At 42.9% G+C, this 23,065-nt stretch overlaps 1 protein-coding gene across 3 annotated transcripts in view; it reads left to right on the top strand.

Moving 5' to 3' along the window:
* The first annotated feature begins 1,055 nt into the window (after positions 1-1,055).
* Positions 1,056-23,065, top strand: part of TLN2 (talin 2) — a 342,088-nt gene continuing 320,078 nt past the window's right edge. For 2 of the 3 annotated variants that reach the window (XM_037910906.2, XM_043523668.1), the window contains exon 1: positions 1,056-1,254. The gene's annotated coding sequence lies outside the window, so the exon portion shown is untranslated. Of the gene's footprint in view, positions 1,255-2,630; positions 2,762-23,065 lie in introns of those variants that run through there. The other variant, XM_043523669.1, reaches the window with a different exon arrangement.

The raw sequence follows: 23,065 nt of genomic DNA, 5'->3' as shown, positions 1-23,065 counted from the left end.
TGTAAATTGTACCAATGTAGGGTGCAGGTCAACGAGGCTCTGTATGGGAGAGGATCTGCCCTTGTGGGTCTCTTTGCAAAATTCAAGTTTAGGTTCACTTGCTCTTTAGCCTTTTGGGTTGGTTTCAGAATAAAATATAGTTACCTCAAGGCCAGGGGAGGGAAGGAAGCTTAAAGGGACCTATTAATTTAATTCAGCTCTGTAGAAACATTGCCTCAATTTTTGAGAATTCCTGCAACCTCTATCTTGGGTCTCATACATGCCTGTTGCTCTCATATCTAAGTATGTAACACAATCTCAGCCATTTAACCCCACTTTGTAAGAGTTTGCAGTGTTAGAAAAGTAATTTAACTTAGACTAAAAGTCTGGTACTCACTACCTGGGTTTACATACAGTATTGTGGTATAGATACAAGTAAAGGTGAGGGCAAGTGTCTAGCCAACATGGAGAACACTGCATTTTCTCTAACAGTAAATGAATTGCTCCACAAATCGATTTCCCTACTTAAAGAATACTTTATTTTCCCCTGCTTTCCACATCCCTGAAACGAAGCCATGCCCTGGCCTACTTCCCTCCTGAAAACTATCCCAGGGCCACTGGCAGCTGTGACTGAAGAGGAGCACATCTTCAATGGGGGCAGAACTCCTTGCTGTAGTGCCAGCTGCCCTGCCCAGAGGAGGGACAGAGGGCAGCCTGTTCTTGGGGGGGAAAGAGGTTCATACTGCAGCTGGGAGCAGGGACCTCCCCCATCCCACTACCCAGCAGGATCAATGGATTTTTTTCATCTGGGTCCCCTTTCCTCACCTCTCAGCTGGGTGGAGTGGGATGGGGGGGGGGGGTCGCTGCAGCAGCTGATAAGAGAGGGCGATAGGGGACCTTGTTGCCTAAATCCACTGAACGGGGGGGGGGTTGATGTCTCTGTGGCAGCTGCCTTTGGAGGAGAAGCTGCTGCTGCGCTCGCGAGGTGCCAGGGTGGGGTGCGGGTGTGTGTGTGTGCGGGGGGTCCCTGCTCCATCTAGGGGGAGGAGGAGGCGGCAGCATGGTCGGGAGGAGGAAGGCAGACCAGTCCCAGAGTGATGACGCGTTTCCTGCTCTCCCTGGGTAGGGGGCTCCGAGCCTGGAGTGAGCAGCAGCTGCAAGAAGCTGAGGAGGAGCAGAGCGCAGGAGCAGGCGGCACTGGCAGGCAAGGAAGCGGGGAAGGAAGCGAACTGCAGGGGTTAGGCGCTTTGCAATGCAACAGTAACGCCTGTCCCGGTAGGAGCCTCTGAGGAACCTTTCCCCTCTCCTGCTATTGCACGTTGCATGGAATTTCTCGTGTTTCTTTTTTTAACCAAGGGGATAATCCTTGTACGCACGGGCTGAGTAGTGGGAATGCAGAAAGCCAGGGCGAAGCCTGGCGGTGCAAAGGGAGCGCTGGATCTGCAGGGGAATGAACCTCCACCTGTCTTTTGCGTGTAGCTATTGCATTGCACTCAGCCTCGCAAGGAGACGGGTGAATTTTCTTGAACCTGGTAGAGGAATCTTGTCTGGAAGCTCAAGGCTGGCTCGGCTCAGCTTTCGCCCCTGATCCCTTTTCCGGTGATTGGGCTTTTGCAAAAGACAGACCAGATGCATGGAGTGACCCTTCCAGATCCCAGCTGCTGGAACTGGAGCGTGTTAACGCTTGTTGATAGCTAGCTTCATTCCAGCACAATCTAATCCACACCGAAACGCTGCTCTGCTCACTGGAGCCTAGCTGCAGAATGGAGGAGACCCAGGGAGCTGTAATAAAAGCAGTTTTATACCTGGAGTAAGGCTCTTTCCCTGCCCCGCTTACATTTCCCCACCACACCCCCCTACACCGGAGCAGCCTGCTGTACGCGAAAGCAGTGCAGACCAGCACGAGAGGAGACTGGGGAAAAGATGCAAGAGGGGCTGCTGTGCTTATTTACCTCCTGCATCAGCCGGAGCGAGCTTGGTGTGGAGCAATCCTCTGCGTCTTGTAATTTAAATCGGGGGCCCCGGGTCTGGCTGGGGGGCTGAGAGCCGGTGGAACAGGCTGAGGGGAGGCATCGGAGAGGGAGCCATATTTTTTGACTCTGAGATTTGATTAGACCAGCCCACGGTGCATGCATTGAGCAGCAGTAAAGGGGGTGGTGGGCGGGGGGGGGGAGAGGCGACCACTATTCCTCGCCTCCGGTACGTGTGTCCAGAAGAGCCAACTTCGGATGTATGGGGGAGGTGGGGGGACTGGGAGGCGGGCGGTGGCTGATGCAGGATTTGCCTGGCTTGGCTGATGTGCAGAGAGGGTGAGAGATTGCACTGAAGATAAGAGCTGTCCATGCCCGTTACAAGGCAGCGAGCGCCGACCTCTCAAGGACGATCACTTCTCTCTCCCTCCTTTTATTGCTGAGATGGGCTGGGGTTCGGCAGCGGGGCTAGTTTGCAGGTTGTGGGATAGACGCAGGCTCGGCCCGCAGGGCGAGGGATGGACCGTGCGCTCGGGTGGGGAGAGCTGCGGGCTCTCCCAACTCTCTTCCTCTGGCAGGAAGGCAGGGCAGCTTCAAGGGGAAGGGGGCGTGGGAGGCTGGCGGAGCCTGGGGGATGGGCTGGCAGCGTGTGAAAAGACGAGCGGCTTTTTCCATCGGGCCCGCGGAAAGGCTGCTGGTAGTTCCGGGGACTGTTCTGCCCCAGGGGGCGAGCATCTGTCTGCACAAGGTGTGAAGAACTAGGTCTCCCAGCGTGGGTCGAGTGCATCGATTGTACTTGTGTTGCTGCTGAGGTGGGATTATTTACACCTTCCATGGGGCTAGGGTTTCCCGTGCCTTTCTTTCCTTTGAAATGATCCTAAAAGGTGCATCTGTTTGCTTGCTGCATATTCATGCCGTTATGTTGTGGTTGCAAGATGCCAGTAGTACAACGTAGGGTAGTTTCGTAGTAGCAAATTGACCTTTGCAAGCAGTTGGTGTAAAAGGATATTTGCAATTTGAACAATAAACACTGGTGATTGTTTTTATTATCTTATGGAAAACCTCATTTTCCAGGTTTTTTTTTGCTCTCCGTTAACTCTAGACGAGTCACATTCATTTGTTTATTGCCTCTTTCATTTAGGGTATGTCTACAGTACGAATTTAGGTCGAATTTATAGAAGTCGGTTTTTTAGAAATCGGTTTTATATATTCGAGTGTGTGTCCCCCCACAGAAAATGCTCTAAGTGCATTAAGTGCATTAACTCGGCGGAGTGCTTCCGCAGTACCGAGGCTAGAGTCGACTTCCGGAGTGTTGCACTGTGGGTAGCTATCCCACAGTTCCCGCAGTCTCCGCTGCCCATTGGAATTCTGGGTTGAGATCCCAATGCCTGATGGGGCTAAAACATTGTCGTGGGTGGTTCTGGGTACATGTCGTCAGGCCCCCCTTCCCTCCCTCCCTCCGTGAAAGAAAGGGCAGACAATCGTTTTGCGCCTTTTTTCCTGAGTTACCCGTGCAGATGCCATACCACGGCAAGCATGGAGCCCGCTCAGCTCACTGTCACTGTATGTCTCCTGGGTGCTGGCAGACGCGGTACTGCATTGCTACACAGCAGCAGCAACCGATTGCCTTATGGCAGCAGACGGTACAGTAGGATTGGTAGCCGTCATCATCATGTCCGAGGTGCTCCTGGTTGCCTCTGTGAGGTCGATCAGGAGCGCCTGGGCAGACATGGGCTCAGGGGCTAAATTTGGAGTGACTTGATCAGGTCAGTCTCTTTAGTTCTGCAGTCAGTCCTATTGAACCATCTTATGGTGAGCAGGCAGGCGATACGGATTGCTAGCAGTCCTCTTGTACCATCTTCTGCCAGGCAGGCAAGAGATGAGGATGGCTAGCAGTCCTATTGTACCATCTTCTGCTGGGCAGCCATGAGATGTGGATGGCATGCAGTCTTTCTGCACCGTCTGCTGCCAGCCAAAGATATAAAAGATAGATGGAGTGTATCAAAACAAGAAATAGACCAGATTTGTTTTGTGCTCATTTGCAACACCCCCCCCCCCCCCCCCCCCCCCCCCCCCCCCCCCCCCCCCCCCCGTCTAGGGGACTCATTCCTCTAGGTCACACTGCAGTCACTCACAGAGAAGGTGCAGCGAGGTAAATCTAGCCATGTATCAATCAGAGGCCAGACCAACCTGCTTGTTCCAATAAGAACAATAACTTAGGTGCACCATTTCTTATTGGAACCCTCCGTGAAGTCCTGCCTGAAATACTCCTTGATGTAAAGCCACCCCCTTTGTTGATTTTAACTCCCTGTAAGCCAACCCTGTAAGCCATGTCGTCAGTCGCCCCTCCCTGCGTCAGAGCAACGAGAGACAATCGTGCATCTGAGTTGAGAGTGCTGTCCAGAGCAGTCACAACGGAGCACTCTGGGATAGCTCCCGGAGGCCAATACCGTCGAATTGTGTCCACAGTACCCCAAATTTGACCCGGCAAGGCCGGTTTAAGCGCTAATCCACTTGTCAGGGGTGGAGTAAGGAAATCAATTTTAAGAGCCCTTTAAGTTGAAATAAAGGGCTTCATCGTGTGGACGGGTGCAGGTTTACATCGATTTAACGCTGCTAAATTCGACCTAAACTCCTAGTGTAGACCAGGGCAAAGTCTTTCCCATTAAACCAATTCTGCAATGCATGTCTTTAAATAACAAGATAACTAACTGTTCACTGATTTAAAAAAAATCCAATAAATTAAACAATTGCTCACTTCCTTTCCAAGTCTTATAAAAATGTACTTTGTCAAACTTACTTTGGGAGCCAAGTTTCATCCATGTTCCTTTCGTGCCAGAGACTGTGCTCTAAGTTTGAACGTATGCTTCTAACAAACATTAGTACATGCTGTGTAAGAGGTTCTGCATGAGCAGGGAAAGAAAAACTTAGTGTGCATGGTGGGACTCTTCCAAAAACTTTCTCATACTGGGGAAAAAAAAATCTCAGCTTGTTTGCAGGTACCATGTGAAATGCCACATCTCCTGCATGCTAATTTATTCTCATTTGTAGGGAAGTGTATTGTATGACAATACTGATGAAAACTGCCAGTATTAGTCATAATATCGTATCTAAATCTAGTACATGGAAAATTTCCACATATTGATTCTGTCTGATATAACAAATAACTGCTCTGTAGACTCATTTATGCTAACTAACTTTTAACTCCAGCAAATGAAAGTTAAGTATAGACAAGTTGGTTTGTTTAAAAAACAAATTAGATCAACTGTATGAAAAAAGCTGGATAAATATTATTACTCCTGTGATCTACATCCTACATGAATTCAGTGCTGTGATATTTTTGACTTTTTACACACTAGCTGCTGCAAAGTTACAGGATTAAGTTGGGTTCTCTTGTTGCCTCTGCATCAGCAGCAGAATTGTGGAATTTAAATCAGATTATAATATATTTGGATCCTGGATCCAAATTGAATGCTGTTTGACTTCTACTCCCTGGGCTGAGTTTGCAGGGTTTGCAGAGACAAACTAGCTCAGTTTACAAGTTTTGTATCTCAAACTTTACAACAAATATGGAACCTCACAATAGCACTTCTAGTGACTTCATAGTATTAACTATAGTGGTTAAGTTTGCATATTGCTGAATAGCAGACCTGCATACTGTTAAAATAACATCATCTGTTACATGATATCATTTAACGGAATGTGGTAAACTCTAACTTGAATCTATTTGAAATGTTTCCATAACACCGTAATAGTGACTAAAGATTTTTTGCAGTGGTGGTTAAACTAGAGGGGATCATAAGATAATAGAGGTGGGGGTGGAAATGAATTTACCTTCTGGAGTGATCACTGTAAGCTGCCAAGGATTAAGTAGTTAAACTCTGAGCTCATTTGTTATGCAGTTTGATTTCTTTTATCAGTTGCCAGCTGATCAAACTGCTGACTTCTACTTAAATTAGAAAAATCACCTGCAGTTAAAATACAGCTGTGATAGCACATCGCTGCGTTATATTCTATACAAGTCTCAAGGTTTTTATGGCTTGAAAGATCTCCAGCTATTGTTGAAATCGTGTGATGTAGCTTGATCAGGATAAGCTTTATGGTGACTTAAAAACTCTGCTTGTGAAAGCTCTTTCCTCCCCTGTTAGGTACCAAGTTTGGAGGGGTCCTGACACATTGAAGCAAGGGTGGTCATGGCTTTCAGAACTGGATTTATATAATGTATGTTTTTTTTTTTTTTTACTGTACAAATGTGAGGGCTGGGCATGGGCAGGCTCCAAAGCTGCCGGTGGTGAATTAGTCATTAGAGCTAGACAGCAGTGTAGGCATCCAGCTCCATTCATTTCCATGGCATTCTGCTACTAGTGCATTATTCCAACCTGTATTGTCAGCATTATATAACTTAATGCAATATCCAAAGTAATGCCTACATATTAGTGATAGGCCACCCTCAGAAATTTCAATTAAACATCCAGGTTTTTTGGCACCTTGAGTTTGTAAAACTGGCCTAGGTATCTGGCTAGAAAAGGCTTTGGCTTTCAGATGCTGCTGCTCCACCTAGTCATAACTAGGAAAGATAGAGACAAGAAAGTGTGTGTAAACACTATACCCAACTTGAGAACATCAAAGGCTTGCTTCAGGTTCACTGTCAGAGGTTTGGTTTGCATATTTACTAGTAAGTCCTTCCTTACTATTTGCAGACAATTGGATGCTGATAACGTAGAAAATAGCAAACAGAATGGATGAGTGGTTATGAACGTCGTGGGAGTTGCCTGTAATACTTTGTGCATATTACATCTTCAAACTGTTTGATTTTTGTGGTGGCATTTGCTGTAGAATTACAAAGGGTTAAATCAAGTAGGCGTTACCTGCACATAGCAGGAAAGGGAACAATAGCATCAGATAGCCCCATTGACCCATAATTAAAGGACAATGCAGGTGTCACTGGGCGGTTGAAGATTTACTTCTGACTGTGCTGATTTCAACAGTGTGGCTTGTAAACATGGGAGTAGGAATCCATGTGAAGAAAAGAACCAAGAATTTAGGAGTGTATAAAAAGTCCCTGGGGATGAGGGGGAAGAGGGAGGCAGACACTATGGGGAAGTCCGCAGAAGTGGGGGTGTCTGGGGTGAACTAAGCCTATGTAGACCTTTATGTAAGATTGACATGCGTAGGTTTTTAAATTGTATTTAAATCCCCTTTCTCTCATGCTTTGTTCCCACTGTTGATATAACCACTAATCACAGCTCCTGAAGGGAAGACTTGCAGGTAGCTTAACCCAGTCAGATCTGCTGGGTCAGCATGGTTGATACATATGTTAAAATGACCCTGGGCCCAGACTAAATGTAGGGAATTGTGAGACGCCACCCCAGGACAGGTGAAGGAAACAAGCCTATCATCTGAGGAGGATTCAGAGACCAGAAGAGTGGACCGGGTTGCAGCTAGCTCTAAACCGTGACTGGTAACCCACAATACTTTATGCTGAAGTGTGACTATTGAATTTTTAGTTTTCAGAGTATTCAGTAAAGCTGTGCCATGCTGGGAATCTTGCTTCATGATGGTGTCAGGAAACCATTTCCCTGGGCTTGGTGTACACATGCTTATTTTAGAATTGATCTTGAATTAATCTGAGTACTCAAGGGAAAGCTGGTAAATTCTCATTGTTTTCCAGCCAAACCCATAAATTGGGATTCCATCTCTAGAGATCCACCCTCTCAGTTCTCAAAATTTTACCAAAACATCCTGATAAAACTAAAAAAATCGAGTGCCTGAATTTGCTGCGTGATGGTTAATGTACAATATAGTCATCTTAAAATACCTTTGCAATACTGTGGTGCAACAGCCTTGTTTCTGCCGAGCTGAGGTGACGTTGGTACTTGAAATTAAACAACCTACACTCTCTTTTGTATTCAAAGCCATTATCTTTCTGTACGTCTGCACTGGGAAAGAAGTGTCAGAACTTAGGACACAAGGACAAAGAGTATCGTGCTTTAATATCTGCTTTTGCATGGATGAGACTTGCTCTTTATTTTAAAAAGAAGACTTTTCACCTTTGGGAACAGGGGGAAGAAAAATCTTTATGCTACTAAATCATCTTGAATAACAATTAAAGAAATAAATGATGAGTGGTACTATCTGGGTCACTTCACTTCTTGGCCAATGCAAGGATAACTTATATTGTTGTCAGTTGTGGAGTAGGCACTAGTTCCAACTGTATATTGTTAGCATTTAGTGATTTGTTAACAGGGCTGGAGTAACGGGATTAGCACTTTACATGGTAGAATTGTCTCCCACTGCAAAAAGGCCTCACTGATACTTCTACTTGAAAATTGCTTACATGGCACCTTTATAAAATATATATAAATAAATCTTTTCTCCCCCCCCCCCCCCCCCCCCCCCCCCCATTTCCCTTGGCTCTTAGTTTGGCCTGGCTATATTTATTGTGCATATCTTACATAAAGATCGTTAGAAAAGCCTGCTGTTTCTCAAAACAGTCGGTCTTTCTGGACTCAAAGGCATTTCACTATTCTGGAATTTAACTGTTTCACATAACATTTGAGTGTTGTGTGAGCATAAAATATATTTGAAAACTTAAGCCTTTTTTAGCATCAATCTGTATGGATGAGAACTTGAACTAGTCTTAAGGTTATTGATGGCAGGACTGGCTACTGGAAATTCTGTTCTAACTGACCTAATGCATGCGATGAAGTGAGTTGTAGCTCACGAAAGCTTATGCTCAAATAAATTTGTTAGTCTCTAATTGCCACAAGTACTCCTTTTCTTTTTAATAAATAGTTAGTTTAGTTATAGGAATAGGTGACCTAGCATAGTATCAGTGGAGGTAAGAAATGAGTCTGCATCAGAGTTGATCCTGGGGTGAGGAAAAGGAAAAAAAATAAAATAAAGCGTGATACAGTCTAGTTGGTGAGTGAAAGGGCAAGACAAATAAGACTTTTTGCAGGAATAATAAATGAAATGCTGGAAGACCTATTCAACGTGTTGCACTATTGTGATCCCAGACAGAATCAACCTGCAGCTAAGCAGGTGTTTTTATATGAAACCAAGAAGCAGAAGGAAGAAAATCAATTTAAGTTACTGCCCTGAAGTGTGGCACACATGTAATTTTTGGAATAAGACTTCCCAGTCAGCCAGGATTGTTTGTGAGATACATTCGAACCTAAGGAAATAATAGCCTTGATTTTCTCCGGGGCAGAGAAATGTCTCCAGTTTGTAAGGGAGAATTGAACTGCTCAAGTAAAGGATCAAAAGAAGCAGCTACTAGGGAAGAACAAGAACATGGGATTAGGTTAAAGGAATCTAGCAGGAAGGACAGATCAACAGAGAATGCTGACATCCTGACCCACTGTGTATTGTGGAAAGCCAACACTAAAGGCAGGAGGAAAATGCACAACCTATGCATAAAGGTGTGGGAAATGATTGCTTCGTATCCATGCTGAAGCTACCCCAAGAGAGAGAATACATGCAATGGCAAAGGATGTGGTAACCTCAGAAGACAAGCTAAGAACTCTCAACATACATATAGCCGATTTAACTGCTGTATTTGCAACTTCATTTATAAGGCCCAAAACCAACTTGATTCCAGCTGGATTGCACAGCCAACTGCAAAGTAATCCAGCAAGTTTTAAAACCAGCAATAGTGAACTGGAGAAATAGAACCAAGTGCTGGCTAAGTACAATAAAATCACTCACGCTAGTGGCCCAGTGCAAGTGGACTAAAACCCATGCAAAGAGGTAACTATTTGGACTTTGGTGCCCAGTTGGTGAGACAGGGCAATGTTCTTCTTTGTTAGACAGGACAAATTATGGCTTTCATTACCCTACAGTACCAAGAGAGCAAACAAGTTGGAGTGGGCAGCATGGGCTTTGTCCAGTATTGCCACAGAATACAGTGGTAGGACATACTTAAGAACAGACACCTGGAGGGCAAGCTCAGGTTAGAGATGATCCCAAGGTACTGCCCATGAGAGGTTCAAATGTTGAGTTTTGTCAGTCCTGGTGGAGCTGCTGATGCAAGTAACAAGCTTGATGAGTGGTGGGTTTCTTACAGCTGTGAGAATTAGGAGTGGTAAGTGGGTCAGCTGTCAAGGTAGCTGTCAGTTAATATACACTGGTGCAAAAATGCCGAATGGAACACCGAAAAGAAGTTGAGGACATGCTACCTGAGATACCAGCGCACAAGCATTCACTCTTAAATGTTAATGGGTTCTGGAAGAACAAAGTAGGGGAATTTTGTCATCCCTTCTGACAAATGATGTTGGGTATGTGGGCCTGTGGAAACTGACTTAGGCTGAAGTGTTTAAAGATAAACTGAATCAGATGCAAGAGGCATTTTCAGGCATCAAGATTGTGGCCAGCGAGGACATGATTGCAAGAGAAGGGGGATGTTTTTTGATCAGGACCATGATTGCAAGCTGCATCTCCTGGGCTGGAATAGAAGGCTTGATGTAGAAGAGCTAAAGGCATAGTTCTAGCAACTGTTGGCCCTAACAAATAATCAAACATACTCAGTTTTTGGATAAAATGTAGCAACCTGTGTGGAACTTGGAGGGACGAGCACTGGTTGCAGCATCTGGAAGAGGCCAAAGATAGTCTCTCACCAGGGACATGGAGGGCAAGGACTGGCTAGCTGCAGTCAAAGCCTGTCTGTAAATTAGTAGAGGAAAAACTACTTTTTGTAGTGACCCAGCCACTCCCAGTCTTTATTCAGGCCTAATTTGATGGTGTCAAGTTTGCAAATTAATTCTGCAATTTCTCCTTGAAGTCTGTGTTTTTGAAGGTTTTTTTTTGTTGAAGAATGGCCACTTTTGTAATTTTCCCTCTGATATTCACACCTTCTTGTCAACTGTTGGGAATGGGCCACATCCACTCTGATTGAATTGGCCTCGTTAGCACTGACCTCCCCACTTGGTAAGGCAAGTCCCATCTTTTCATGTGCTGTATATTTGTACCTGCCTACTGTATTTTTCAGTTCATGCATCTGATGAAGTGGGTTATAGCCCGTGAAAGCTTATGCCCAAATCAATTTGTTAGTCTCTAAAGTGCCACAAGGACTCCTCGTTGTTTTTGTCTTTCTTTGTGTCACTGACTTCTGGATGTACTCCTTTAGCCAGACTTAAATAGGCAGGTCCACTACTATCTTCTGCTGTGGAAGACAGGATAAACTAAAGAAGTAAACATACCTATGCTGAAACCACTACAAGTCATCATCAAACATGTATAGTCTACTGAGGACTGGTTGCACCAGTCCGAGTGTCCACAGTTAAAGGCATCACACCAGGCATTGTGTAGTGATGTTCCCAGATCTGGCTCAGTCCTGCAAATTCATGAATTGTTAGTGTGACCCTGCAGGCGGTGCCAGGTAGGGTCAGGCCATGCACTGCTTTGCTTGTTGATGGAGAGCGTGGCGTGCTGAGGTATCTTTTGTCCATCCTGGTGACATGACTGAAAAAGGTACAATGCCACTTGTTAAGATAAAGGAAGACCAGATCTTTGAGGTTATGATTTTTCTTACAAAGTCAAACTGGTCAAACAATGGAGCTGACTCAATAAAGGCTGCAAATATCTATACAGGAAAAATGCATTCCTACTTAATGCTGCTATTGGTTCCCTTCTGAAATGGAGAATCAGAGTTCAAGTGGCTGAAGATGCCATCCAAATATGAGAGGGAGCTCTGGCACTTGAGGCTGATAACAAGAATAAAATGAAAGATGCAATCAAAACTAATTTCTCACATCCAGGTGTCCAGCACGCTTTCTACAATCCTAAATCATGCTATAGAAGTTACAATTTCTCAGAAAACCATAACCCTCATGATCAGCTGAAGAGGGAGAATGGATGCCCCAGCTTAACAGTGATATACTGTGCCACTCTTGAAGACTGTCTTCTATATGAGTCCAGTTACCATAATAGTTGAAATGCTTCCTGAACACGAAGTTGACTTAGTTCTCAAAATGGTGCTCATATTGTACAGCTGGGGACTTTGTAGAGTGATGCTAAATGGAAAAAGGTATTTAAGGAAGTTTTAGAGACTTCAGAGGCTACAGGTTTGATACCGTTAGAGTAAAAAGGAAACTTGACTAGCTAGAACTAGAATGGCACAAGATCAGTAAAAATTAGAAGCTATGGAACCTTTCAATGAAACAGCCAACATGACTTAACACAATTACAAGGATGATTGAGTTCAAAAGATGAAACCGCAACCTTAAATTCCATTCTTCCTTTCCACCATTCAACACTGAAGACCTGGATTTCTGTGTCATTTGTGTTGGTGAAATAGGCTGTTGGCTTATTGAATCAAAATCATGGAGAACAAAGTGGGGAAAAAGACAAGACAGTGGAATTGAGAATTATTTACCTTTTTAAAAGACCTGCGTTGTTATGAAACCAACTCGGTACTAACTGGATATTTGGCTCACATAGATAGGCTGAGTGTTTACAGCAAAAAAATTTGGTGGGACCTGTTTCTGGAGGCAGGTAAGAGAGGTTCGTGTGGATGTAGTGATTATTTTGTCTTAACTAAGCAATGCAAGTTCTTCACTTTAGACAGTACATGTCTCTTTCTGTGTTTTGAGGATTGACTCTCCTTAGTGTCTTGCTACATTAAATTGAACTTCATGGTTCAGTTTGCTTTTTCCCAGACTAGTATTTCAGTTCAGGTGGCGCCAGTAACAACAAAAAAGGTCGAGTTTCTGCCTCTTGATGAAATCTAATCATCTCATTTGAATTTCACCTGATAAGACTATGCTACATACTGAGGTATTCAGAATTGTGCATTCGGTAAGTGGGTTCTCCATAGCAAGCATAGCTCTCGTGAAAAAATGGAGTGCTACCTGACATAGTACTTGGTTTGCATACAGTGAGAGGTTATCTTCAAATTGCTTGCTGACTAATCCATCCTATGTCTGTGAGGCAGTAAATAAGTATGGCCTTTTGTTGAAGCTAACTCCAGTTAGAAACTTTTCAACTCTGGCTTTTAAGAGCTCTTTTACATAGAAGAGTGCATGCTTGAAATGTCAGCTGGGAGCGTACTACTCAGGATGTTAAGTGCAGCTGTGTAGTGTATGTACTAGAGTGTAGCTTTTAAGGTCCGTCAGTATTGCATTCTTGTTTAAGGCTTCTAGTAAACTGCTTTCTAGGACCCTGAGAAGGTAACTGGTTCCAAACTCTTCTCTGCACTAGAGCACTTAAATATTGCAGCTTTGAGTGTCCTTCCTCAATTCTAGTACTCACAAGAGCTTGTCGTGGTGCACAAGCATTCCGATCTGTCGTAGGCTCCCCTGTCCTTTCCCATCACTGTCTGACAAGCACTAGTGCAGCAGCTGTGCTACTGCTTTTGGTCTTTCCAGTGCAATACCAAATGCTCCTCACCACCGTTAACGAACAGACCTGTCTTCTCAGATGATGGACCCGCTGCCCAAATCACTTGCAGACAGTTGGTAGGCAGGCTTGACCATCCAGGCAATACTTTTCTGGTCTTGGCTTCACAGTTTGGCAGTGACTCGGAAAAAGACATGGGGTTGCGGTGGATAACCAGCTGAACGTGCGCTTCCAGTGCAGTGCTGTGGCCAGAAGGGCTGATGTGATCCTTGGATGCATAAACAGAGGAATCTTCAGTAAGAGTAGAGAAGTTATTTTACCTCTGTGTTTGGCACTAGTGCATCTGCTGCTGGAATGCGGTGTCTGAGTCTGGTGTCCACAATTCAAGGATAATGAAAAATAGGAGAGGGCTCACAGAAGAGCCACGAGAATGGTTAATGGATTGGAAAACGTGCATTACGGTGATAGACTCAAGGACCTCAATCTATCTATTTTAACAAAGAGAAGACTAAGCAGTGACTTGATTACAGTCTGTAAGTACCTACCTAAGGAACAAGTATTGGATAATGGGCTCTTCGGTCCAGTAGAGAAAGGTATAACATGATCCAATGGCTGGAAGTTGAAACTAGATAAATTCAGACTGTGAACAATGTGTAAATGTTTAAGAGTGAGGGTAATTAACCACTGGAGCAATTTACAAGGGTGGTGGTAGATTCTCCATCACTTACAATTTATAAATCAAGATGGGATTTTTTTTCTAAAGGTTATGCTGTAAGGATTTTTTTGGGGAAGTTCTATGGCCTGGGTTATACCGGAGTTTAGACTAGATCAGGGGTCTCAAACACGCGGCCCTTTTATGAAGATACTTTAAAAAGTTATACGGGTGTCACCTGAATAACAGAAAATTCAGCAACTGTTGCATGCCTGGGCACACAGGTTAATGTGATTATTTGCTCAAGTCCGTTCATTGCCAAAGTAGCATCTCCTTCTCACGCTCGGGTATGTTTCACTGCACCCCATAGTGTTGGATGCGGGAAGGGGGCACAAAGGAATATTGTCTTGCTTTTAGAGCTGGGCCCCCAGATCACTCTGATCTTACACCTAGAGAGAGGTGTGCCAAGAGAGTGAACTGTTAGGCCAGCTACAAAACAGCAAAAGCAACCAAATAAATAAAGCTCCTTACCTCCTTTTATCACTGCCACCAGAATGAGTGTTGGTCTTTGTAGTATATGCTCTGTTTCTAGGCCCAGGTTAGATTTGCTAGCAGGCACTGTTGACGCTTTGCTTTAACGTGTGCAAGTAAATGATGGCATAACTCTGCCTTTTTCACATCATGTGGCTGGATCTATCAACATGGTGAATGCAGTCAAAACACCACAATTATTGTGGATGCCTTGCGTTACACTGTTGTTGCACTGGTGTAAGTTGCACTAATACACTTGTTTTACAGAGTAAGATGGTAGGATTCCTTTCTCCCACATTAAAGGCTCAGATCCCTAATGGTAGGCTATACTTGCTGTCAATATGGTGAAGTTAGGGATGGCTTTAACTTGATGTCTTTTTGTCTTCGCATCTGTCATGAACTTACTTTGCTTCTCCTCACTACTAGTCCCTTCTTCAGAAGCAAAATATTTTTTGTAGTTTAGGTTAATCGAAGGCAGCTTTCAAATACACAACATAAAGTGGATGATGGGTTCTTTCAGCACAAGGCATAGCTTACGTGAGCATTTAGGGTAAAGTAGCATAGTCCTGTGGCACTGGACTCAGACTGGTGAGACCTAGTTTCTATTTCTGGCTCTGCCACTGACCTGCAGAATAAAAAAATCGCTTTACTTGTTCCCCTCCCATCCTTAGTCTGTTTTTTGTCTATTCAGACAGCTTGCAAAATTCTTTCTAACCCCAGCAAAAGGAACTCTTTCTGTGTTTGTACAGCCCCTGGCACAATAGGATCCTGATCTTGGTTAGTTGTTTTGTTATCTTGGTGACTGCTGAGTCTGGAAAAGGAAAGTTAAGCTTGTTTCCATTCCTTGTTCCAGGTAAATGAATTGGTGACTAAAAATTAAACTCTTCGGACAGTGAGTGAAATAGAAACAGTAGCTGAGAACTTGATGGGCAGATCTCAGGTCATCTGTATAATGGTACAGTAGTTTATTTGGAAGTAAACGTGAAGGTTGGCTCTGAAGTCTAAAGCACACAGTGCAGCATGTTGAATGGAGGCGTGCCATACTTAAATACTGGAATTTAAAGGTGAACTAAAATTTGTTTGCTCATAGCTGAGAGTTCAAGATCCTAGCTATTGACGTAACACCACTGCAACCTAGACAAATGCTAAGTGAGCTGTGGTCTTGTGAGGTAACTAATGCTTAACTTAAGTGTAAGGTCACGTTCAAGTAAAGGTCAAAAATCTGTCATCGAGTCTGTACATATGGCTGTTTTTTTACGACTTACCTAGAAGTTCTTAACGATTACCTCTTTCAGCAAAATCACCAATACAGTGGATCGTAAGTGATTTGTTTCATATTCCCTCTGTTTGCACCTTGCCTGACACTCCCGTGCTTCAGGACATGGTATTTAGTTACATAACACCTGTACATCCTGACAGCATGCTGATTTTAATGAGCCTGTCTGACAAAGTGTGGCCCTAGGTCTTGGATGCTGAAGCTCTAAAGATAAGCTTTCTTAAATGATTTAAGATTGATGTCTGTGACTCCTAAGGGAAAGCAGCCATTGTCATTCAGTTTGTAGGACAGCCAGCACAACGCAGCCCTGGTTTTGATTGAGGCCGCGAGCTACCATCTTAAAACAGATACAGTCCTTGGACTGGTATATGAAACATGTACCTGCTACACAGGTGCCGCGGGGCACTTATTCTGTCCTGCTACCTGCCTGCTGAGGGACCAGCCATCCTTTCTTGTGCTGCTCAGCTTTCTGTAGCTCCCATTCGTGAGCCATGAGTTGTAAAGTAAACCTCCAGCCTGCTAGGCGGAGGGAGGAACATGGAGGACTGCAGACAGCACAGGGTGGAAAGTTAGTCCGAGCTGTTAGGGAGAGTTTCCCCAAACCAAAGAGGAGAGAGACATGGATAAAAGGGCAAGTGACAAAATCTCATGCAGTGGTGACACCCCCCCGAACTCTAGCAAAGGCCTGACAGCCTTGTAAAACTGAAGATCTGCAGTATTGCTACTTAGATGGACTTCAGTTTTTTTAAACCTACTTACTAGTCTAAAATTACCTTGAATTCAGAAATTACAAGAAGGGTGGATAAGTGGTTAAGGTACTAACTCAAGCCTTGAAACACCCAGGTTCAAATCTCTGATCAGACACACTTCCTCTGTGACCTTGGATACTTCACTTATGTGCTTTGTTTCTCAGTTCCCCGTCATTAAAATGGGGATAATAGTAGTTCACTAGCTCACAGTGGTGTTGTAAGGATAAATACATCAAAGATTTAGGTGCTCAAATACTCAGTAATAATGGCCAGATAAGTAGCATAGATAGAAGTTGAATGCTACTACAAACTCAGATAAAAGTAAAACTAATTGGAAAGTAAAATCAAGGCGAGCTTGTTAAGAGTTGGCCTTCAGTTTTTTGTATTTGATTTGGCATCAAATAATAATTAAGTGGACTCCAAACTTAACTTGAGGCTCCTGTCAACCGCTGTCTTGCCACTGTTCAAGAACCTAACAATGTTCAGAAAGCTTAGTGAGATACCACTTGGAGATTTACCTAAAATGTAATTGATTCAGTTGATATAATACATGGTAATGCTCAGGGACCGGTGTCCTGCTGCATTAGTGGAGCCCGCTTACTGGTAGAGTTAAAGCTTTTAAAAAGCAAAATAAGGTAACTTTTGGGACACTGGTATTTAGATAGTTCTGCATTTGTTCTGTGGGAACTAAGGATATGTCAACACTACAGCTTATGTCGGCATAACTTAAGTTGCTCAGGGGTGGGAATAAATCACCCCACTCAGTGACATAAGTTACACTGACATAAGCACCGGTGTGGACAGTACTATGTTTGCAGGAGAGCTCCTGCCACTCTCTGGGGCTGGAGTAGTTAAGCCAAGGGGAGAGCTCTCTCCCATCTGCTTAGACTGGCTACGTTAGAGAGCTTACAGCTGGAACTGTGCCCTAAGTGACTTTTAGAAGGGATATGAATAGCAGGAAGTTGACAGTGGATGTTACTTTACATGACAGAAGAAAACAAGGATATTTGAGATTGCTGTGCAAGTGAGGGGTTTGGTTGTTTTTTTTTGCTGGTTCAACAGAGGACAGTAAATTAGTTGGGTCTTCCTTGTGAATTAGCAGATGTTAACAGTCTTTTGAGCTTGTGATAATTGGTTAGCTCAAGTACACTTATATGCAACTGAATTTCAAAATTATGATTCATATTTCAGACTTAACAAAGTAACTTCTAAACAGTAAAAATAGTAACTTCATTTGCTGATCAACAGCAATGCTGAGGAAAACAGTATGAATGAAATTTCTTTATAAATACTGGAGAGACAAGGTGGGTGAGGCACACAGCACTTCTTCAGGTGATCTGAGTAAGCTCGAAAGTTTGTCTCTTTCACCAACAGAAGTTGGTCCAATAAAAGATATTACCTCACCCACCTTGTCTCTCTAGTACCCTGGGTCCAACGCGGCTATAATACTGCAAATTATAAATACCGGTCTATGAAGAATGAGATTATTTGCTTAGCTGCCTGCTGTATAGTAACACACTAATGGAATTCTGTATCAGTTGGCTTTTGGCGAAAGAGCTGATATTTTGGTCTAGATTGGAGTGGACATATCAATTGTCACTAGATAGTGAAATAGGTGGTACACTTGATGACTGCCTAGGAGCGAATAGCATGGAGGCTATTTGCTTTCATTGTTAAAATTATTCCTTGAAGTTCTGGGTTATGGAGTGCCAACAGGGTGTGTGGGCACGTTTGTACTGGATGCTCTCAGTAAAGGAGGTAATTCTTGAGAGTGTTCAGTGATGCTTAAATGGTGCCAGATTAAAGTAGTCTTACAAGTGTTAACTGAGGTTAATGCTTTAAAAATGTTGACATTCAAAACTGGTTTGGATTTAAAAAAACAGGTGAATGTGTGTTACTGTTAGTCATGACTAACAGTAAATAAATTAAGTAGGTCATTTGGAGCAGAACTTTGAAGGGAAAACAATGTGCACTTCCAGGAGTGTCTTTTGTTAAATAGCCAGCCTTGCAGTGAAATCCAGTTATTGCTCAAGACACCAGCCACAATTGCTGAATTTAAGAGCCTACTTTTATTATCATGACCATACTGACTGGATTAATGAGTAGCTGGTTCCTATTCAGATTAGTCATGTTAAGGGAGAACATCAGACTGGCCGGAGGTTGCAAATAGGTTATATTTCATGAAAATAACTAGAACTAGCTTTTTGTACTATGTAAAGCCTTAACTACTTATTCAGTATTTGAACTGGCAGACTGTGACTGTAGCTGCCTGCTGCACTGAACGGTAATTTACGGTGCGTAAGCCTGATAATCTGATTCATTTAAGTATTAAATGTTGGGGAAACTTTGGTGTTAAATTCCTTACCATTGTCAGCTCTCTTCCTGGATGCTATATTAAAATGTACATTGACGCAATGCCATCTCTCCTTTGCAGAATGGTGGTAGGAATAAAAAAAAAATTAAACCAATTAAAACAAATGTCTGTTTCAAAAGTTAAGGAATCTACTTAAGAACTGGAAAAACAAGTACCTGATGAATGTCAGATCCTGTTTCTGCTGTAGTCCTCAAAATGAGGATTCATGGTACATAAAGTGCTGTACTAGAACCTATCCTATTGTGCACTAAACAACACTGAAAGTCTGGGTCAGACTGTCAGCTAGTGTTTTTTCCAGGCCTCTGTTCTTGACTTGTTTTGTGGCAACTCTTGTTACAATCAGAGTGAGTCTCAGGTTATAGTGAGTGAAGTAACAAAAGCGAAGAATTTTAATGTCAGGGAGACATGAAAATAACTGCATCACAATGCCCACCAGCTGCTGCAGAGCAGAAGTTTCTCTGCTATGTGGCTTTGAATTGCCTGGATTGGGAGAAATCTCTTTTGCTTCCTTTGCTCCCTCTTTGTGAAGTACGCAAGTGAAAATAACATTACCTTAGTCCTGCCTAAAATAAACTGCAGCCAGGAGTAAGTTTGATCCTTTCTGTAAGTCTGTTTGAGCCGTGTGTGAATGTTGACATTTTGAAGTATCCTCATTGATTTCTCAGTTAACCACAGAAGTGAATGGGGCGGTTAGCTGTCTTCAGAGCTATTGGTTCAGGTTCTTGGCCTAGTCATGTTGACATAGCTGCTTTAGTGACAATTACTTAATATTTTTCGAATGCTTTCTTCACAAACAGATCAGCTAGAGATTCATTTAAATGAAGATTGAGACTCTGTATCACTACTCAGAGGTCTGTTAGTGCCTCCCAACTGAAAGACATCAGTGAGAGCTATTCGGGTGCTCACAACTGAGGAAAAATATGGCTGGCTTCTTAGGGATCTCGGTGTGTTTTGAGGACTCTAGCTTTAGGCGCACTGCTTTCAAAAATTGCGTCCTCATTTTATCTGGTGTATGAAATACACAGTACCTGGCTTGAAATGCACTACCATAATTACAATGGAAGTGAAGAGACAAACTTTGAAGTAAAGAAGGGGTGTATAGGGGGGATATGAGGGAGACTGGTCCTGCCTTACAAGTGGATTTAAAATCATTTTGCCCACAAAACTTAAACCCATCCCAGCAAGGTGTCAAAAGCTTAAGTACCACAACTGGTACACTTTAGGGCCAGTTCACAAGTGAGCATCTAAAAGTGTAGCTTGCGAGGTCTGTCTTCTAAAGTCTTACCATTTTCATGATGTATGCTTGATACCTCCTAGTTAAATGAACACAAATAATCTCTAACAAGAAGGGGCTAGACTGAGAGACCTTAAAGTAGAGGAGGAATTTTTTTATTAAAAAACAAATACCAAAAAACCAAACAAACTGCCACTTGGTTCTGCCAGGTAGCTGAGGGACAGATATGTCTGCGTGGCTAGAAGGAATTGACTGCTTATGTTACCATTTTCTGTAAGTTATTTAGAATCTTGCTACACAATTTATTAATTAAATTAACATCAATACTCAGGGGAACTAAACTGTGCACGTTTTTAAGACTGCACATAAGTCTAATTTTAAGATTCACTTGACTCCTTGAGAGTTGAGGATAAATAGAAGTGCTCATGAATAAAATGAGTAGTGGGCTGTATGTATGGATGATGATTACTGTGAGTTAGAGATGAGTTATTGTTTCCATTAAAGCTGCCCAAGTATCTCCCATTAATTGTATGCTAAAATTATTCTTTTGCATTAAATTCTCATGCAAGCTGTTAATTTTGTCACCCCCCCGCCCCCTTTTTTTTTTAACCGGCATCCTTTCTCCATTGCCACCAGGAAAACATATGCGGGCCTGGAAGCTGAATGCCACGTTCTCTTGTCATTTGATACTGTTTTCTCTTCACACAGCAAGTAGCCAGGCTGTGGAATTCACCACTTCAGGAGGTCAGACATGCTAAAGCTGGGTATATTTATGAGCAGGATTGAGGTAGTTATGCATGCTATAATAAGGTCTCTAACTGCATGCATCAAACTTTGAGAGCCTTGGGAGACAGTTTTTTCTGCCATAGCATATGGTACAATTGGCTGAGTGCACGATCACGATTTTAATCTTCCTCTGAAGCTACGGACACAGATTGGCGCTGTAAAAGGCAGGACAGGAGGCTGGAATAAAAAAGTAACAATTGTCGTAACAAATGGATTACCTGAGTCCAAACATCAAGTTTGGATTTGAGCAATTCACTTTTCAGGCATGTTTGTATCTGTGGTGTGAGCTTGAAGCTTTATTCAGCTCATACCCCCCAAAACTAACATACCAAATAAGTGGAAGTAGGACTTAACATGAAGAAAACAAGACATCAGAAGTGCTGGCTGATCTGTCTACGTAACTGAGACATACAAGGCAGTTTCTACACATCAGCATAAGTAGCGGAAGAGAATTTGCTCTGAATTTGCAAATGCTTGGTCTGAATCAGGAAACCAATATTTTTAAATAAAACTTTCCCAAGAGGAATGGCCACTGGGAACATGGTGGGGGCAATCCCCAGATACTCTGCCTGAAGAGCATACTGTAATTATAAGGCATTCTACAAATGGCATTCTAATTTGAATAGGGATTTTGATTCTTGTACTACAAGCTTAAACCCAGCCATTGTAATATGTACATGACTTCAGTGAACTGCCTTAAAAATACTGATTACCCAGAATACTGCTGTAGCACTATTTGATCTTTTAATATATTATCAGTTGCATATAGGAAAACTTAATAAACAGTGCTTTTTTACAAGACAATTGCATTGACTCCTGGTGTTTTAGTGACAGAACATATTGTGTAATGTGTCCATGTGCTGTAGAAGTGGATGCCAAAAAGTTGGGTCAGAGTAATAGGCTGGAGAGAACTCATGACTCAACTTTTGGTTTTTATATGTTTTACTGAAACATGAGTATTGTGTTAAGCGCAGGTGGAGGAGTGAATTGCTCGTGGTGCTAACTACTCTTATCCTTGATGAGTGAGCTGACACAAATGTTCGGCAACAAAACGTTGTGATCCACTACAGTTGGGACAGTTAAACAGTAGACCCAGTTTTGGGACTTCAGGCATATTATCCCAACACAACTGTGAATTTAGGAAAGATTAAAACTGTCTTTGGTCCCTTTCCCTAGCCCCAGTGAGACAAATTGGGACTTCTCCTTTAGTACATGGTATAACTGGCCCTGCCTTGTATCTCTGTGTAGTTTCCTATAGTTATTGGCCTAAACAGTCCTTACTACCCCACCCCAAAGACTTGATTTGTAAAAATCAATGTCTTTTTGAAGTACCTGTACTCCAGCTTAATGAGGGCAAAGAGTGTTCAGGGAAGATTTCGCATCTGTCTTGCTTTCCATTGGTACTCCATTTACGATTTTCTGTGTGCCAAACTTAATTACCACGTAAAGTAAGATAGACGCTTTAGGATGTGCTTCTGCATTTGTTCTAATTTCAACGTAAAGCCATGGGGGTTATAGTTTTATAATCTGTCTTGCAGTTAAAAACAGTGGAGCCCATCAGTCCATTTAACAGTTTAATGGTAAGTTTGTAGACTAATTTCAGAGTAACAGCCATGTTAGTCTGTATTCGCAAAAAGAAAAGGAGTACTTGTGGCACCTTAGAAACTAACCAATTTATTTGAGCATGAGCTTTCGTGAGCTCACGAAAGCTCATGCTCAAATAAATTGGTTAGTCTCTAAGGTGCCACAAGTACTCCTTTTCTTTTTGTAGACTAAGTAGCTGAACAACTCTTCAGTTAACTACTTCAGTAGATAAGTAGGGTGATGGCTTTCATATGTTTTTCAGAATGTTTCTTGTAAAATGTCTAGTGGTGCCTTCCTATATGAAGGAAATTCTGACCAGTGAAATGACAGAGATTGGTAAACACTGAAGTGAGCTGTGCTGGTGTTCAGGGGTTGTACAGGCGAAAGTACACACGTAAAACTACTCTGTGAATTTCCTGACTGCAGAAGGGCCTGTGATTATGGTCAGCAGAAGTGTGTGTAAAATATTGGATTGTGACAAGTCTTGACTGCAATTTAGAGTTAGCTTCAAGAGAATAAACCATATAACAATTTATAAGTTCAAGAACATGAGCATAAAAAAATAAGGTGGAGAAAATAGTGTAAGATCTGTG

The sequence above is a fragment of the Chelonia mydas genome, chromosome 10 (assembly GCF_015237465.2).
Source record: "Chelonia mydas isolate rCheMyd1 chromosome 10, rCheMyd1.pri.v2, whole genome shotgun sequence".
Classification (NCBI taxonomy): domain Eukaryota; kingdom Metazoa; phylum Chordata; order Testudines; family Cheloniidae; genus Chelonia; species Chelonia mydas.
The sequence above is the reverse complement of the archived record's forward strand: the minus strand, read 5'-3'. Positions and strand labels throughout refer to the sequence as shown.